This window comes from Phyllobates terribilis, unplaced genomic scaffold (assembly GCF_046119375.1).
Source record: "Phyllobates terribilis strain yellow unplaced genomic scaffold, ASM4611937v1 Scaffold_1049__1_contigs__length_452226, whole genome shotgun sequence".
In the NCBI taxonomy this organism is placed as follows: domain Eukaryota; kingdom Metazoa; phylum Chordata; class Amphibia; order Anura; family Dendrobatidae; genus Phyllobates; species Phyllobates terribilis.
The window spans coordinates 388,219-405,987 of record NW_027363809.1 but is presented as its reverse complement, the minus strand read 5'-3'; the positions used below and the strand labels follow the sequence as shown (position 1 = coordinate 405,987).

Sequence of the window (17,769 nt, the reverse complement as noted above, 5' to 3'; positions counted from 1 at the left end):
ACATTACATGGCAATGCAATGCACAGTTGCTGAAGTTGAACCAAAATGAGCTTGTAATCTGGCTTCTGCAACTTTGAACATGAAAAATCCAATGAGGAGAAGAAAAGCAAAGCCAAAGAGTCCATCCCCAAATCCGACAAACAAGCAAAATGAACAAAAAACATTGAATTCAATTCTTTCTGATTTTAGAAACTGCATTAAAGAAGGGGTGCACCGGTCCTGGAGATACTGCAATACCAGGTCAATGCGTGGAGTGGACAGAGCAAGCTCTTTTTCCATCTCCCTGTTCTAAAAATCCATTTAATATATGGTCCCCAGATAGGGGACGTATCAGATATTAAACTGATAAGAACAGATTTTTTTTTGATTGAAGCTGCATCCAAGGCACTGAAAAATGTGACCGAAGTCACACCAAAACAGCGCACGAGGTGAGGATTCATGTGGACCCTTCCCGGAGGAGAGGGTTCCCAATAAACCATCCCCATCCCTCCGAGCCAGAAGGCCACAGCGAGGGTCAGGGATCTCCGATGCTCTCCCTAGCCGAAGCCGGAGAAGAGCCGTTTTCGTGCTCCCAGCTTCCATCTAGGCTGCCACCCTAGTGGAGCTGGAGCCTGTGTTGGTTTCTCAGCCCAAAGCTGACCGGACCTCCGACCGGGTTTATAAAAATTCCCCTTCCTAGCCCGGAGGCCAGGAATAGGGGGGGTTGCTCAGAAAGTATGATTGGCAAAGGTGCGGCGTGCTACGAAGCCAAGTCTTTCTGGGGTTCCCAGTCCCAGTAAGCTTGGACTCCCACCAGGGCGCCTACTCCTGGGGCACATTGCTCCAAAGCCCTCACACTTACCCAGCCTAGTGACTTCGATCCTGGAGGGCCATGTTTTCCATCAGATAACTCTATGAGCCACCTGGCGTACTAACAAGTGCACCAAACCAGTGTGTAATATGCATCAATTTACTAGGGCAGCCCAAGGACAAAACTGCCTTTTCAAAAGATACTACACTTGATCTTAGCCAAAAGGCCGAGAAGCGAACAGATACTACACTTGATCTTAGCCAAAAGGCCGAGAAGCGATAACCAGAATTGGTTTCAAACTACGGAGCCACCCAAGGATCCTGAAAAGTCCATTTGTGGAGATGAGCTCCTGGACTCCCGTTAAGAAGACATGTTGTCAACCTCTAGATCCCTTACATGCCTGCACTTTTCGGCTTGCTGCTGCTGCAATCCACGCGTTTTAGATCTGCATAACTCCACCTCTTTAAACACAGCACCTTCACCCCCTGCTGTTCCCACCCGCCTCAACACCGTTGGAAGGGAGGAGAACCAATTAAGGCGGGGGGTGGGGTGGAACGAGCAGCTGTCTACCCTTAGCAGGAGGGCTCCTGATTACATACCTCTCCTGCTGCTGCTGCTGCTGGCTGTCCAGCAGCAGACTGAAGGTGGCTGCTGCTGTGCACAGGTATATAAAGGCTCAGAGCCTATTATGACACGCGCAGCCAGCGTTCCATTGCCACATTCCATCTACTGCAGGCAGGATACCTGGCTGGCTGAATGTCGCTGAGAAGCTCACAGAGACCGCCATAAGCAACAGTTTAACAGAATGCCACAGACTAATCAACCAAACTTTTTGGGTTGGGTTCTCTTTTATAGTCTGCAGGCATTAAATGAAAGAAGTCAGTGTTCCAGCAGAAGGAGACAACGTTTCAGAAAAGGCATTGTAGCAAACCAAAAAAGAAATTTTAAGCGCAGCAGAGTAACCAGCGCACATACCTGTTAGCTCAGGTGAGTTTAAAAGGCTGCTGTTGATAACAAGGGCATTTGCTAAATAGATGGTGTGTGTGCAACAATATACTGAAAGGTCAATTATATTGTGCAGCTTATCTCACCACCTGTAGGTTTTTAGGTGAAAGCTCCAAAATGCTTGCCTAATATGTCTGTTTATCCAAAAGGAAGTAAAAAGGGAGAGCTAGAAAGATAGCATTGCATCACATTACATGGCAATGCAATGCACAGTTGCTGAAGTTGAACCAAAATGAGCTTGTAATCTGGCTTCTGCAACTTTGAACATGAAAAATCCAATGAGGAGAAGAAAAGCAAAGCCAAAGAGTCCATCCCCAAATCCGACAAACAAGCAAAATGAACAAAAAACATTGAATTCAATTCTTTCTGATTTTAGAAACTGCATTAAAGAAGGGGTGCACCGGTCCTGGAGATACTGCAATACCAGGTCAATGCGTGGAGTGGACAGAGCAAGCTCTTTTTCCATCTCCCTGTTCTAAAAATCCATTTAATATATGGTCCACAGATAGGGGACGTATCAGATATTAAACTGATAAGAACAGATACTACACTTGATCTTAGCCAAAAGGCCGAGAAGCGATAACCAGAATTGGTTTCAAACTACGGAGCCACCCAAGGATCCTGAAAAGTCCATTTGTGGAGATGAGCTCCTGGACTCCCGTTAAGAAGACATGTTGTCAACCTCTAGATCCCTTACATGCCTGCACTTTTCGGCTTGCTGCTGCTGCAATCCACGCGTTTTAGATCTGCATAACTCCACCTCTTTAAACACAGCACCTTCACCCCCTGCTGTTCCCACCCGCCTCAACACCGTTGGAAGGGAGGATAACCAATTAAGGCGGGGGGTGGGGTGGAACGAGCAGCTGTCTACCCTTAGCAGGAGGGCTCCAGATTACATACCTCTCCTGCTGCTGCTGCTGCTGGCTGTCCAGCAGCAGACTGAAGGTGGCTGCTGCTGTGCACAGGTATATAAAGGCTCAGAGCCTATTATGACACGCGCAGCCAGCGTTCCATTGCCACATTCCATCTACTGCAGGCAGGATACCTGGCTGGCTGAATGTCGCTGAGAAGCTCACAGAGACCGCCATAAGCAACAGTTTAACAGAATGCCACAGACTAATCAACCAAACTTTTTGGGTTGGGTTCTCTTTTATAGTCTGCAGGCATTAAATGAAAGAAGTCAGTGTTACAGCAGAAGGAGACAACGTTTCAGAAAAGGCATTGTAGCAAACCAAAAAAGAAATTTTAAGCGCAGCAGAGTAACCAGCGCACATACCTGTTAGCTCAGGTGAGTTTAAAAGGCTGCTGTTGATAACAAGGGCATTTGCTAAATAGATGGTGTGTGTGCAACAATATACTGAAAGGTCAATTATATTGTGCAGCTTATCTCACCACCTGTAGTTATTTAGGTGAAAGCTCCAAAATGCTTGCCTAATATGTCTGTTTATCCAAATGGAAGTAAAAAGGGAGAGCTAGAAAGATAGCATTGCATCACATTACATGGCAATGCAATGCACAGTTGCTGAAGTTGAACCAAAATGAGCTTGTAATCTGGCTTCTGCAACTTTGAACATGAAAAATCCAATGAGGAGAAGAAAAGCAAAGCCAAAGAGTCCATCCCCAAATCCGACAAACAAGCAAAATGAACAAAAAACATTGAATTCAATTCTTTCTGATTTTAGAAACTGCATTAAAGAAGGGGTGCACCGGTCCTGGAGATACTGCAATACCAGGTCAATGCGTGGAGTGGACAGAGCAAGCTCTTTTTCCATCTCCCTGTTCTAAAAATCCATTTAATATATGGTCCCCAGATAGGGGACGTATCAGATATTAAACTGATAAGAACAGATTTTTTTTTGATTGAAGCTGCATCCAAGGCACTGAAAAATGTGACCGAAGTCACACCAAAACAGCGCACGAGGTGAGGATTCATGTGGACCCTTCCCGGAGGAGAGGGTTCCCAATAAACCATCCCCATCCCTCCGAGCCAGAAGGCCACAGCGAGGGTCAGGGATCTCCGATGCTCTCCCTAGCCGAAGCCGGAGAAGAGCCGTTTTCGTGCTCCCAGCTTCCATCTAGGCTGCCACCCTAGTGGAGCTGGAGCCTGTGTTGGTTTCTCAGCCCAAAGCTGACCGGACCTCCGACCGGGTTTATAAAAATTCCCCTTCCTAGCCCGGAGGCCAGGAATAGGGGGGGTTGCTCAGAAAGTATGATTGGCAAAGGTGCGGCGTGCTACGAAGCCAAGTCTTTCTGGGGTTCCCAGTCCCAGTAAGCTTGGACTCCCACCAGGGCGCCTACTCCTGGGGCACATTGCTCCAAAGCCCTCACACTTACCCAGCCTAGTGACTTCGATCCTGGAGGGCCATGTTTTCCATCAGATAACTCTATGAGCCACCTGGCGTACTAACAAGTGCACCAAACCAGTGTGTAATATGCATCAATTTACTAGGGCAGCCCAAGGACAAAACTGCCTTTTCAAAAGATACTACACTTGATCTTAGCCAAAAGGCCGAGAAGCGAACAGATACTACACTTGATCTTAGCCAAAAGGCCGAGAAGCGATAACCAGAATTGGTTTCAAACTACGGAGCCACCCAAGGATCCTGAAAAGTCCATTTGTGGAGATGAGCTCCTGGACTCCCGTTAAGAAGACATGTTGTCAACCTCTAGATCCCTTACATGCCTGCACTTTTCGGCTTGCTGCTGCTGCAATCCACGCGTTTTAGATCTGCATAACTCCACCTCTTTAAACACAGCACCTTCACCCCCTGCTGTTCCCACCCGCCTCAACACCGTTGGAAGGGAGGAGAACCAATTAAGGCGGGGGGTGGGGTGGAACGAGCAGCTGTCTACCCTTAGCAGGAGGGCTCCTGATTACATACCTCTCCTGCTGCTGCTGCTGCTGGCTGTCCAGCAGCAGACTGAAGGTGGCTGCTGCTGTGCACAGGTATATAAAGGCTCAGAGCCTATTATGACACGCGCAGCCAGCGTTCCATTGCCACATTCCATCTACTGCAGGCAGGATACCTGGCTGGCTGAATGTCGCTGAGAAGCTCACAGAGACCGCCATAAGCAACAGTTTAACAGAATGCCACAGACTAATCAACCAAACTTTTTGGGTTGGGTTCTCTTTTATAGTCTGCAGGCATTAAATGAAAGAAGTCAGTGTTCCAGCAGAAGGAGACAACGTTTCAGAAAAGGCATTGTAGCAAACCAAAAAAGAAATTTTAAGCGCAGCAGAGTAACCAGCGCACATACCTGTTAGCTCAGGTGAGTTTAAAAGGCTGCTGTTGATAACAAGGGCATTTGCTAAATAGATGGTGTGTGTGCAACAATATACTGAAAGGTCAATTATATTGTGCAGCTTATCTCACCACCTGTAGGTTTTTAGGTGAAAGCTCCAAAATGCTTGCCTAATATGTCTGTTTATCCAAAAGGAAGTAAAAAGGGAGAGCTAGAAAGATAGCATTGCATCACATTACATGGCAATGCAATGCACAGTTGCTGAAGTTGAACCAAAATGAGCTTGTAATCTGGCTTCTGCAACTTTGAACATGAAAAATCCAATGAGGAGAAGAAAAGCAAAGCCAAAGAGTCCATCCCCAAATCCGACAAACAAGCAAAATGAACAAAAAACATTGAATTCAATTCTTTCTGATTTTAGAAACTGCATTAAAGAAGGGGTGCACCGGTCCTGGAGATACTGCAATACCAGGTCAATGCGTGGAGTGGACAGAGCAAGCTCTTTTTCCATCTCCCTGTTCTAAAAATCCATTTAATATATGGTCCCCAGATAGGGGACGTATCAGATATTAAACTGATAAGAACAGATACTACACTTGATCTTAGCCAAAAGGCCGAGAAGCGATAACCAGAATTGGTTTCAAACTACGGAGCCACCCAAGGATCCTGAAAAGTCCATTTGTGGAGATGAGCTCCTGGACTCCCGTTAAGAAGACATGTTGTCAACCTCTAGATCCCTTACATGCCTGCACTTTTCGGCTTGCTGCTGCTGCAATCCACGCGTTTTAGATCTGCATAACTCCACCTCTTTAAACACAGCACCTTCACCCCCTGCTGTTCCCACCCGCCTCAACACCGTTGGAAGGGAGGAGAACCAATTAAGGCGGGGGGTGGGGTGGAACGAGCAGCTGTCTACCCTTAGCAGGAGGGCTCCAGATTACATACCTCTCCTGCTGCTGCTGCTGCTGGCTGTCCAGCAGCAGACTGAAGGTGGCTGCTGCTGTGCACAGGTATATAAAGGCTCAGAGCCTATTATGACACGCGCAGCCAGCGTTCCATTGCCACATTCCATCTACTGCAGGCAGGATACCTGGCTGGCTGAATGTCGCTGAGAAGCTCACAGAGACCGCCATAAGCAACAGTTTAACAGAATGCCACAGACTAATCAACCAAACTTTTTGGGTTGGGTTCTCTTTTATAGTCTGCAGGCATTAAATGAAAGAAGTCAGTGTTCCAGCAGAAGGAGACAACGTTTCAGAAAAGGCATTGTAGCAAACCAAAAAAGAAATTTTAAGCGCAGCAGAGTAACCAGCGCACATACCTGTTAGCTCAGGTGAGTTTAAAAGGCTGCTGTTGATAACAAGGGCATTTGCTAAATAGATGGTGTGTGTGCAACAATATACTGAAAGGTCAATTATATTGTGCAGCTTATCTCACCACCTGTAGTTATTTAGGTGAAAGCTCCAAAATGCTTGCCTAATATGTCTGTTTATCCAAAAGGAAGTAAAAAGGGAGAGCTGGAAAGATAGCATTGCATCACATTACATGGCAATGCAATGCACAGTTGCTGAAGTTGAACCAAAATGAGCTTGTAATCTGGCTTCTGCAACTTTGAACATGAAAAATCCAATGAGGAGAAGAAAAGCAAAGCCAAAGAGTCCATCCCCAAATCCGACAAACAAGCAAAATGAACAAAAAACATTGAATTAAATTCTTTCTGATTTTAGAAACTGCATTAAAGAAGGGGTGCACCGGTCCTGGAGATACTGCAATACCAGGTCAATGCGTGGAGTGGACAGAGCAAGCTCTTTTTCCATCTCCCTGTTCTAAAAATCCATTTAATATATGGTCCCCAGATAGGGGACGTATCAGATATTAAACTGATAAGAACAGATACTACACTTGATCTTAGCCAAAAGGCCGAGAAGCGATAACCAGAATTGGTTTCAAACTACGGAGCCACCCAAGGATCCTGAAAAGTCCATTTGTGGAGATGAGCTCCTGGACTCCCGTTAAGAAGACATGTTGTCAACCTCTAGATCCCTTACATGCCTGCACTTTTCGGCTTGCTGCTGCTGCAATCCACGCGTTTTAGATCTGCATAACTCCACCTCTTTAAACACAGCACCTTCACCCCCTGCTGTTCCCACCCGCCTCAACACCGTTGGAAGGGAGGAGAACCAATTAAGGCGGGGGGTGGGGTGGAACGAGCAGCTGTCTACCCTTAGCAGGAGGGCTCCTGATTACATACCTCTCCTGCTGCTGCTGCTGCTGGCTGTCCAGCAGCAGACTGAAGGTGGCTGCTGCTGTGCACAGGTATATAAAGGCTCAGAGCCTATTATGACACGCGCAGCCAGCGTTCCATTGCCACATTCCATCTACTGCAGGCAGGATACCTGGCTGGCTGAATGTCGCTGAGAAGCTCACAGAGACCGCCATAAGCAACAGTTTAACAGAATGCCACAGACTAATCAACCAAACTTTTTGGGTTGGGTTCTCTTTTATAGTCTGCAGGCATTAAATGAAAGAAGTCAGTGTTCCAGCAGAAGGAGACAACGTTTCAGAAAAGGCATTGTAGCAAACCAAAAAAGAAATTTTAAGCGCAGCAGAGTAACCAGCGCACATACCTGTTAGCTCAGGTGAGTTTAAAAGGCTGCTGTTGATAACAAGGGCATTTGCTAAATAGATGGTGTGTGTGCAACAATATACTGAAAGGTCAATTATATTGTGCAGCTTATCTCACCACCTGTAGTTATTTAGGTGAAAGCTCCAAAATGCTTGCCTAATATGTCTGTTTATCCAAAAGGAAGTAAAAAGGGAGAGCTAGAAAGATAGCATTGCATCACATTACATGGCAATGCAATGCACAGTTGCTGAAGTTGAACCAAAATGAGCTTGTAATCTGGCTTCTGCAACTTTGAACATGAAAAATCCAATGAGGAGAAGAAAAGCAAAGCCAAAGAGTATATCCCCAAATCCGACAAACAAGCAAAATGAACAAAAAACATTGAATTCAATTCTTTCTGATTTTAGAAACTGCATTAAAGAAGGGGTGCACCGGTCCTGGAGATACTGCAATACCAGGTCAATGCGTGGAGTGGACAGAGCAAGCTCTTTTTCCATCTCCCTGTTCTAAAAATCCATTTAATATATGGTCCCCAGATAGGGGACGTATCAGATATTAAACTGATAAGAACAGATACTACACTTGATCTTAGCCAAAAGGCCGAGAAGCGATAACCAGAATTGGTTTCAAACTACGGAGCCACCCAAGGATCCTGAAAAGTCCATTTGTGGAGATGAGCTCCTGGACTCCCGTTAAGAAGACATGTTGTCAACCTCTAGATCCCTTACATGCCTGCACTTTTCGGCTTGCTGCTGCTGCAATCCACGCGTTTTAGATCTGCATAACTCCACCTCTTTAAACACAGCACCTTCACCCCTTGCTGTTCCCACCCGCCTCAACACCGTTGGAAGGGAGGAGAACCAATTAAGGCGGGGGGTGGGGTGGAACGAGCAGCTGTCTACCCTTAGCAGGAGGGCTCCTGATTACATACCTCTCCTGCTGCTGCTGCTGCTGCTGGCTGTCCAGCAGCAGACTGAAGGTGGCTGCTGCTGTGCACAGGTATATAAAGGCTCAGAGCCTATTATGACACGCGCAGCCAGCGTTCCATTGCCACATTCCATCTACTGCAGGCAGGATACCTGGCTGGCTGAATGTCGCTGAGAAGCTCACAGAGACCGCCATAAGCAACAGTTTAACAGAATGCCACAGACTAATCAACCAAACTTTTTGGGTTGGGTTCTCTTTTATAGTCTGCAGGCATTAAATGAAAGAAGTCAGTGTTCCAGCAGAAGGAGACAACGTTTCAGAAAAGGCATTGTAGCAAACCAAAAAAGAAATTTTAAGCGCAGCAGAGTAACCAGCGCACATACCTGTTAGCTCAGGTGAGTTTAAAAGGCTGCTGTTGATAACAAGGGCATTTGCTAAATAGATGGTGTGTGTGCAACAATATACTGAAAGGTCAATTATATTGTGCAGCTTATCTCACCACCTGTAGTTATTTAGGTGAAAGCTCCAAAATGCTTGCCTAATATGTCTGTTTATCCAAAAGGAAGTAAAAAGGGAGAGCTAGAAAGATAGCATTGCATCACATTACATGGCAATGCAATGCACAGTTGCTGAAGTTGAACCAAAATGAGCTTGTAATCTGGCTTCTGCAACTTTGAACATGAAAAATCCAATGAGGAGAAGAAAAGCAAAGCCAAAGAGTCCATCCCCAAATCCGACAAACAAGCAAAATGAACAAAAAACATTGAATTCAATTCTTTCTGATTTTAGAAACTGCATTAAAGAAGGGGTGCACCGGTCCTGGAGATACTGCAATACCAGGTCAATGCGTGGAGTGGACAGAGCAAGCTCTTTTTCCATCTCCCTGTTCTAAAAATCCATTTAATATATGGTCCCCAGATAGGGGACGTATCAGATATTAAACTGATAAGAACAGATACTACACTTGATCTTAGCCAAAAGGCCGAGAAGCGATAACCAGAATTGGTTTCAAACTACGGAGCCACCCAAGGATCCTGAAAAGTCCATTTGTGGAGATGAGCTCCTGGACTCCCGTTAAGAAGACATGTTGTCAACCTCTAGATCCCTTACATGCCTGCACTTTTCGGCTTGCTGCTGCTGCAATCCACGCGTTTTAGATCTGCATAACTCCACCTCTTTAAACACAGCACCTTCACCCCCTGCTGTTCCCACCCGCCTCAACACCGTTGGAAGGGAGGAGAACCAATTAAGGCGGGGGGTGGGGTGGAACGAGCAGCTGTCTACCCTTAGCAGGAGGGCTCCTGATTACATACCTCTCCTGCTGCTGCTTCTGCTGGCTGTCCAGCAGCAGACTGAAGGTGGCTGCTGCTGTGCACAGGTATATAAAGGCTCAGAGCCTATTATGACACGCGCAGCCAGCGTTCCATTGCCACATTCCATCTACTGCAAGCAGGATACCTGGCTGGCTGAATGTCGCTGAGAAGCTCACAGAGACCGCCATAAGCAACAGTTTAACAGAATACCACAGACTAATCAACCAAACTTTTTGGGTTGGGTTCTCTTTTATAGTCTGCAGGCATTAAATGAAAGAAGTCAGTGTTCCAGCAGAAGGAGACAACGTTTCAGAAAAGGCATTGTAGCAAACCAAAAAAGAAATTTTAAGCGCAGCAGAGTAACCAGCGCACATACCTGTTAGCTCAGGTGAGTTTAAAAGGCTGCTGTTGATAACAAGGGCATTTGCTAAATAGATGGTGTGTGTGCAACAATATACTGAAAGGTCAATTATATTGTGCAGCTTATCTCACCACCTGTAGTTATTTAGGTAAAAGCTCCAAAATGCTTGCCTAATATGTCTGTTTATCCAAAAGGAAGTAAAAAGGGAGAGCTAGAAAGATAGCATTGCATCACATTACATGGCAATGCAATGCACAGTTGCTGAAGTTGAACCAAAATGAGCTTGTAATCTGGCTTCTGCAACTTTGAACATGAAAAATCCAATGAGGAGAAGAAAAGCAAAGCCAAAGAGTCCATCCCCAAATCCGACAAACAAGCAAAATGAACAAAAAACATTGAATTCAATTCTTTCTGATTTTAGAAACTGCATTAAAGAAGGGGTGCACCGGTCCTGGAGATACTGCAATACCAGGTCAATGCGTGGAGTGGACAGAGCAAGCTCTTTTTCCATCTCCCTGTTCTAAAAATCCATTTAATATATGGTCCCCAGATAGGGGACGTATCAGATATTAAACTGATAAGAACAGATACTACACTTGATCTTAGCCAAAAGGCCGAGAAGCGATAACCAGAATTGGTTTCAAACTACGGAGCCACCCAAGGATCCTGAAAAGTCCATTTGTGGAGATGAGCTCCTGGACTCCCGTTAAGAAGAAATGTTGTCAACCTCTAGATCCCTTACATGCCTGCACTTTTCGGCTTGCTGCTGCTGCAATCCACGCGTTTTAGATCTGCATAACTCCACCTCTTTAAACACAGCACCTTCACCCCCTGCTGTTCCCACCCGCCTCAACACCGTTGGAAGGGAGGAGAACCAATTAAGGCGGGGGGTGGGGTGGAACGAGCAGCTGTCTACCCTTAGCAGGAGGGCTCCTGATTACATACCTCTCCTGCTGCTGCTGCTGCTGGCTGTCCAGCAGCAGACTGAAGGTGGCTGCTGCTGTGCACAGGTATATAAAGGCTCAGAGCCTATTATGACACGCGCAGCCAGCGTTCCATTGCCACATTCCATCTACTGCAGGCAGGATACCTGGCTGGCTGAATGTCGCTGAGAAGCTCACAGAGACCGCCATAAGCAACAGTTTAACAGAATGCCACAGACTAATCAACCAAACTTTTTGGGTTGGGTTCTCTTTTATAGTCTGCAGGCATTAAATGAAAGAAGTCAGTGTTCCAGCAGAAGGAGACAACGTTTCAGAAAAGGCATTGTAGCAAACCAAAAAAGAAATTTTAAGCGCAGCAGAGTAACCAGCGCACATACCTGTTAGCTCAGGTGAGTTTAAAAGGCTGCTGTTGATAACAAGGGCATTTGCTAAATAGATGGTGTGTGTGCAACAATATACTGAAAGGTCAATTATATTGTGCAGCTTATCTCACCACCTGTAGTTATTTAGGTGAAAGCTCCAAAATGCTTGCCTAATATGTCTGTTTATCCAAAAGGAAGTAAAAAGGGAGAGCTAGAAAGATAGCATTGCATCACATTACATGGCAATGCAATGCACAGTTGCTGAAGTTGAACCAAAATGAGCTTGTAATCTGGCTTCTGCAACTTTGAACATGAAAAATCCAATGAGGAGAAGAAAAGCAAAGCCAAAGAGTCCATCCCCAAATCCGACAAACAAGCAAAATGAACAAAAAACATTGAATTCAATTCTTTCTGATTTTAGAAACTGCATTAAAGAAGGGGTGCACCGGTCCTGGAGATACTGCAATACCAGGTCAATGCGTGGAGTGGACAGAGCAAGCTCTTTTTCCATCTCCCTGTTCTAAAAATCCATTTAATATATGGTCCCCAGATAGGGGACGTATCAGATATTAAACTGATAAGAACAGATACTACACTTGATCTTAGCCAAAAGGCCGAGAAGCGATAACCAGAATTGGTTTCAAACTACGGAGCCACCCAAGGATCCTGAAAAGTCCATTTGTGGAGATGAGCTCCTGGACTCCCGTTAAGAAGACATGTTGTCAACCTCTAGATCCCTTACATGCCTGCACTTTTCGGCTTGCTGCTGCTGCAATCCACGCGTTTTAGATCTGCATAACTCCACCTCTTTAAACACAGCACCTTCACCCCCTGCTGTTCCCACCCGCCTCAACACCGTTGGAAGGGAGGAGAACCAATTAAGGCGGGGGGTGGGGTGGAACGAGCAGCTGTCTACCCTTAGCAGGAGGGCTCCTGATTACATACCTCTCCTGCTGCTGCTGCTGCTGGCTGTCCAGCAGCAGACTGAAGGTGGCTGCTGCTGTGCACAGGTATATAAAGGCTCAGAGCCTATTATGACACGCGCAGCCAGCGTTCCATTGCCACATTCCATCTACTGCAGGCAGGATACCTGGCTGGCTGAATGTCGCTGAGAAGCTCACAGAGACCGCCATAAGCAACAGTTTAACAGAATGCCACAGACTAATCAACCAAACTTTTTGGGTTGGGTTCTCTTTTATAGTCTGCAGGCATTAAATGAAAGAAGTCAGTGTTCCAGCAGAAGGAGACAGCGTTTCAGAAAAGGCATTGTAGCAAACCAAAAAAGAAATTTTAAGCGCAGCAGAGTAACCAGCGCACATACCTGTTAGCTCAGGTGAGTTTAAAAGGCTGCTGTTGATAACAAGGGCATTTGCTAAATAGATGGTGTGTGTGCAACAATATACTGAAAGGTCAATTATATTGTGCAGCTTATCTCACCACCTGTAGTTATTTAGGTGAAAGCTCCAAAATGCTTGCCTAATATGTCTGTTTATCCAAAAGGAAGTAAAAAGGGAGAGCTAGAAAGATAGCATTGCATCACATTACATGGCAATGCAATGCACAGTTGCTGAAGTTGAACCAAAATGAGCTTGTAATCTGGCTTCTGCAACTTTGAACATGAAAAATCCAATGAGGAGAAGAAAAGCAAAGCCAAAGAGTCCATCCCCAAATCCGACAAACAAGCAAAATGAACAAAAAACATTGAATTCAATTCTTTCTGATTTTAGAAACTGCATTAAAGAAGGGGTGCACCGGTCCTGGAGATACTGCAATACCAGGTCAATGCGTGGAGTGGACAGAGCAAGCTCTTTTTCCATCTCCCTGTTCTAAAAATCCATTTAATATATGGTCCCCAGATAGGGGACGTATCAGATATTAAACTGATAAGAACAGATAAGGTTTCAACGCAATTTTATTGATTCAAAAGTATATTTACAAAGGTTTTAAAAAAGAACATTTATAACATTACAATAAAATGATAAAACATGATAATAATCAATTCAAGTTTTTTGTATAAAACACAATTTACCATCATAAAACCATTGTAACAATTAAGAAAATCATAATTACAGATGTACTTGGGTTTATTTAATTACCACTAATTGTGTTCCATAATTGTACACACCACATAGAAGCCGCTTCTTTTGCTCCATACAGTTTTTTATCTCTGAGATAGTAAATATACATTTCACTTAAAGCAATTTTTATACAGTCTGTTGAATCAATATGATCATGTGTGAAGAGTAAAATATTTCTAACTTTCCACATGGCATTTTTAAAACAATTAATAATAATCCAGGCAACTCGGAATTGTTTAATATTTGGACACTTAAAAAGACCATAAAAGACATAAAAGTGATTAAAATCTTTCAGGCCACATGCCCATTTTAAAAGTGGGCCTACCTTTCTCCAAACCTCCTGTGGAAAAGGACAATTCCAAAAGAGATGCAATACAGACTCACTTTCCCCGCATATATCTCTTGGACATTTGGCTCTCGCCACCAGCCCCCGCCTATGTTGAAACTCACGGGTAGGGAGGCACTGGTGGACGATAGCCCAGGCAAGGTCCTTGTGTACATTTGCAAGATATTTCCCATACACATTTCGCCACACCGTTTTGGACCTTGCCTGTGAAAAATTGGAGACAGGAATTGTGTCCTCAGAGTGTCTGCAAGCAATAGATACCTTCCTTTGGTCCCCCAATATATCAGGCTCCAATTCCTGGAGACCTAAAAGTCTGACCGTTTTCTCAAGTATCACATACTGTTTAGGTGGGCACAGGAGCACAGGAGAACTTAAAGGTAGGCTAAACCACCTTTTAAAAATCATTCCTGCTGCATATTTTAAAAAATAACTAAAAATGCCATCAGATTTAAAAACCTTAAAACAAAAGCAGAAATACTTTATATGGAAAAAGGTAAAAAAATTGGGTACATCTTTACCTCCATTAGATTTACATTTGTACATCAGATCTCTTTTTAACTTTTCCATTTTTGAACCCCATAAAAACATAAAAACAATTCTTGTTACTTTCTTGATTTGTAAATTGGAAGGGGGAAACACCATTGCAATATACAACATAATGGGAATTAAAACGGCTTTAATAATTAAAATTTTACCTTCCATACTAAGGTTCCTTAAATTCCACAATGAGATCTTTATTTCTATTTTATCCATTGCAGAGTCCCAGTTAGGGTCCCCCTCATTGGCTTGGTTAAAAATAATTCCTAAAATTTTTATGTGATTTTTCTGTATCACTATCCCAGGGGTCAAAGAGGAGTCCCATCCCCCCACATTAAAACAGTCACATTTATCTATATTTAATTTAAAACCTGAGGCTTCACAGAAAAATTGTGTGTTTCTCAATACCCTCCTCAGAGATGTGGAATCTGGACATAGTATGGTAACATCATCCATGTAACTTAGGGCTTTAAGTTGCATACCCCTACTCCCGGGAATAGGTACCCCTTTAATTACTTTATCTTTTCTCAGTATGGTTAATAGTGGTTCCATAACACAGATAAAGAGCAGTGGTGAGAGAGGGCACCCTTGTTTCACCCCTGATAATAGAGGAACCCCCTTCGTTAAAAACCCATTTACAGAAATTTGACTAAAACAAGAATGATATAAAAGCATAATGCGGGTTAAAATTTTCTCTGGAAATGCCATTTTTTTAAAAACCATAAAAAGAAATTCATGCGATACCCTGTCAAAAGCTTTTTCAAAGTCTAAGGATAAAATAGCAAGGTTTTGACTTCTCTCTTTTGAATACCATATGGTATCCCTAATTATGTTGAGGGACTCAGCTATGGTTCTTCCGGGAACACCACATACCTGGTTAGGGTGAATTAATTTGGCTATAAAGGGTTTTAAACGGACTGCAATAAGTTTAGCTAAAATTTTATAATCAAGGTTTAAAAGCGTAATAGGCCGCCAGTTTTTAAGTTGGCTCCTATCCCCTTTTTTATATATTAAAGATACCAGACCTCTCCTCCAAGATGGGGGTAATTTATTAGTATTAAAAGCTTCTTTAAACAATAAAAACATATCGTTCTTTAAAATTCCCCAAAAAGTCAGATAAAACTCAATCGGTAGACCGTCTTCCCCAGGGGCTTTCCCACTGGAGAAACTTTTAAAAATCTGTAAAAGTTCCTCACTGGTGAGATCCCTAGATAAAACACCCTGGTCTAAAATATCTAACTTAAAATCAAGGGAATTAATAGCATACTCTAAAAAGGATGGATCTATAACTTTAGTGTTAAAAAGAAGTTGATAAAAATTAAAAGCTTTTCCTAACATACCCTTAATATCATTTTCACCTTCAAGATTTAGGATTGCGTCCCTCCTCCCCATTACCTTTTTGAAGAAGAATCGGGAGCATTTCTCTCCTTCCTCCAGGTGCTGTACATGGGAGTTAAAAATTATTTGTTTTCCTTTTTCATTAAGAGCATTTTTTATTTCAGACTTAAGATTTGCAATATCATCATCCACATCAATACCAACTTCTTTTAGTTTAAAGAGTACTTGTAATCTCATATTAAAAACATAAAACCACTGCTTTTTCTTTTTTGCTTTCATTTTCCCTGCCTTAATAAAAAATAATTTAATCTTAGGTTTAATGCTCTCCCACCAATCCAGCATCGAGGCGCGGGGGTCTCTCTTTGATTGCCAGCACTGGTAGGCCTGCACAAACCTCTTTTGAATATCAATATCCTCTAGGAGAGTTGTATTTAATCTCCATGGGCCTCTTGAGGTATTTTGTTCCCCTGCTAACTCTAAAAACACAGATAAAACTTTATGATCAGAGAATAAATTAGATAAAAGAAAACATTTACAAGGTTTAAAGGCAGTAGAAGCAAATATGAAATCAATTCTAGAAGAAACTCTTCCATTGGACCATGTAACACCTGGATCCGCCGGCAAGAGTTCCTTCCAGCAGTCCTGTAATCTAAAATCATCAATTAAACTTTTCAACAAATAGGAGGTACGGTCTTTACGATTCACATCCCCACCCTGCCGGGATTCCCCATCACGTAAACAATTAAAATCTCCTCCCACTAGCAGGGGGGTTGACCCAACACAAAATAATGGCAATATTTCAAGTAAATCCGCCCTTTCCTGCTTCCCAGGAGGAGCGTACACATTTAATAAACGTAAAGAAAGTCCATTAAAAACAAGATGTATTAAAATAGCTCTGCCAGGTATAATTTCAGTCACAGATTGAATGATGGTAGAATGTCCACGGCAAAGTAGTCCAACTCCGGCAGCACGACAGTCATTAGCACCGGACCACACAGAAGCGCCCAGTTTCCAGTCTTCTTTTAAGTCCTTATAATTTAAATTACTCTGTATACCACATTCTTGTAGAAAGCAGAAATCAAAGTCCAATGTCTCTAAATAAGAAAATAAAGCAGCCCTACGTGTAGGGCTCTTTAGGGACCTCACATTTAGTGAGGAGATTTTAAGAGGAACAGACATTAAGAAGAATCAGGATCTGAAGATGGGAAGAAGTCAATACACGGCACCTCCTCCTCCGCATCTCCAGGGGTCAGGATTTGTTTAATATTACCGGGATCTGAAGCAGGCAAAAAAGCATCATCCACTTTTGGCTCCTCATCTGGACCTCGACATCCGTGTTTTCTTTGGATATCAGGTTGCTTTACGTCCTCCCGTTGCCTTTTCAGAGGCTGGGAGCTGTCCATCTTTTCCAAGTCCTGTGCATCTGCAGTCCTCATGGCGGTCTGGTCTATGGAACGGGTGTCATCCCTCTGGGTCGTCTTGTCCTCTGGTCTGGTCACGGAACTACTGCGACTTCTGGTTCGAGGACCAGGGCTCGACTGGGTCTTAGCCGGGTCCTTTTTACTTCGCGCCCTAGAGGTCTCTCTTTCCGACACACTGGTTGATCGATTAAGGAGCGTACCCTTTTTGCCCTTACCCAAGATCACCGATGATGGTGTGGCGAATCTGGGTGCTTGCTTAATCGGGGTACTAGAGGTCTCCTCAGTTCCACATAATGCCGGTGGTGCATTCATGCTGGATGAGGACCCTTCCTCTTGACTCTGAGATACGGCAACATCTAGAGCCAGAACATCGATCAATTCCACAGAGAGAGAACCCTCGGTTAATCTTATGGAACCCCTACGACCGTCCTTCTGTGGAACTACCAGCGGGCCCTCTGGCGGAGCCGTTGAAGGATTT

General features: G+C 43.9%; 10 non-coding genes and 2 pseudogenes across 10 annotated transcripts; all 12 read right to left on the bottom strand.

The window, feature by feature from the left end:
• Positions 1 to 203: 203 nt before the first annotated feature.
• LOC141242698 (U2 spliceosomal RNA) lies at positions 204 to 388 on the bottom strand. The gene has a single exon (XR_012307093.1). It is a non-coding gene; the product is annotated as a U2 spliceosomal RNA (small nuclear RNA).
• Positions 389 to 912: 524 nt separating this feature from the next.
• Positions 913 to 1,070, bottom strand: LOC141242732 (U2 spliceosomal RNA; annotated as a pseudogene).
• A 1,115-nt stretch (positions 1,071 to 2,185) lies between these two features.
• On the bottom strand, positions 2,186 to 2,376 carry LOC141242676 (U2 spliceosomal RNA). The gene has a single exon (XR_012307073.1). It is a non-coding gene; the product is annotated as a U2 spliceosomal RNA (small nuclear RNA).
• Positions 2,377 to 3,491: 1,115 nt separating this feature from the next.
• LOC141242697 (U2 spliceosomal RNA) lies at positions 3,492 to 3,676 on the bottom strand. Its single transcript, XR_012307092.1, has one exon. It is a non-coding gene; the product is annotated as a U2 spliceosomal RNA (small nuclear RNA).
• Positions 3,677 to 4,200: 524 nt separating this feature from the next.
• Positions 4,201 to 4,358, bottom strand: LOC141242731 (U2 spliceosomal RNA; annotated as a pseudogene).
• Positions 4,359 to 5,473: 1,115 nt separating this feature from the next.
• Positions 5,474 to 5,664, bottom strand: LOC141242630 (U2 spliceosomal RNA). Its single transcript, XR_012307030.1, has one exon. It is a non-coding gene; the product is annotated as a U2 spliceosomal RNA (small nuclear RNA).
• A 1,115-nt stretch (positions 5,665 to 6,779) lies between these two features.
• LOC141242629 (U2 spliceosomal RNA) lies at positions 6,780 to 6,970 on the bottom strand. Its single transcript, XR_012307029.1, has one exon. It is a non-coding gene; the product is annotated as a U2 spliceosomal RNA (small nuclear RNA).
• A 1,115-nt stretch (positions 6,971 to 8,085) lies between these two features.
• Positions 8,086 to 8,276, bottom strand: LOC141242627 (U2 spliceosomal RNA). Its single transcript, XR_012307028.1, has one exon. It is a non-coding gene; the product is annotated as a U2 spliceosomal RNA (small nuclear RNA).
• Positions 8,277 to 9,394: 1,118 nt separating this feature from the next.
• Positions 9,395 to 9,585, bottom strand: LOC141242626 (U2 spliceosomal RNA). The gene has a single exon (XR_012307027.1). It is a non-coding gene; the product is annotated as a U2 spliceosomal RNA (small nuclear RNA).
• A 1,115-nt stretch (positions 9,586 to 10,700) lies between these two features.
• Positions 10,701 to 10,891, bottom strand: LOC141242625 (U2 spliceosomal RNA). Its single transcript, XR_012307026.1, has one exon. It is a non-coding gene; the product is annotated as a U2 spliceosomal RNA (small nuclear RNA).
• A 1,115-nt stretch (positions 10,892 to 12,006) lies between these two features.
• On the bottom strand, positions 12,007 to 12,197 carry LOC141242624 (U2 spliceosomal RNA). Its single transcript, XR_012307025.1, has one exon. It is a non-coding gene; the product is annotated as a U2 spliceosomal RNA (small nuclear RNA).
• A 1,115-nt stretch (positions 12,198 to 13,312) lies between these two features.
• LOC141242710 (U2 spliceosomal RNA) lies at positions 13,313 to 13,501 on the bottom strand. Its single transcript, XR_012307104.1, has one exon. It is a non-coding gene; the product is annotated as a U2 spliceosomal RNA (small nuclear RNA).
• Positions 13,502 to 17,769: the final 4,268 nt, after the last annotated feature.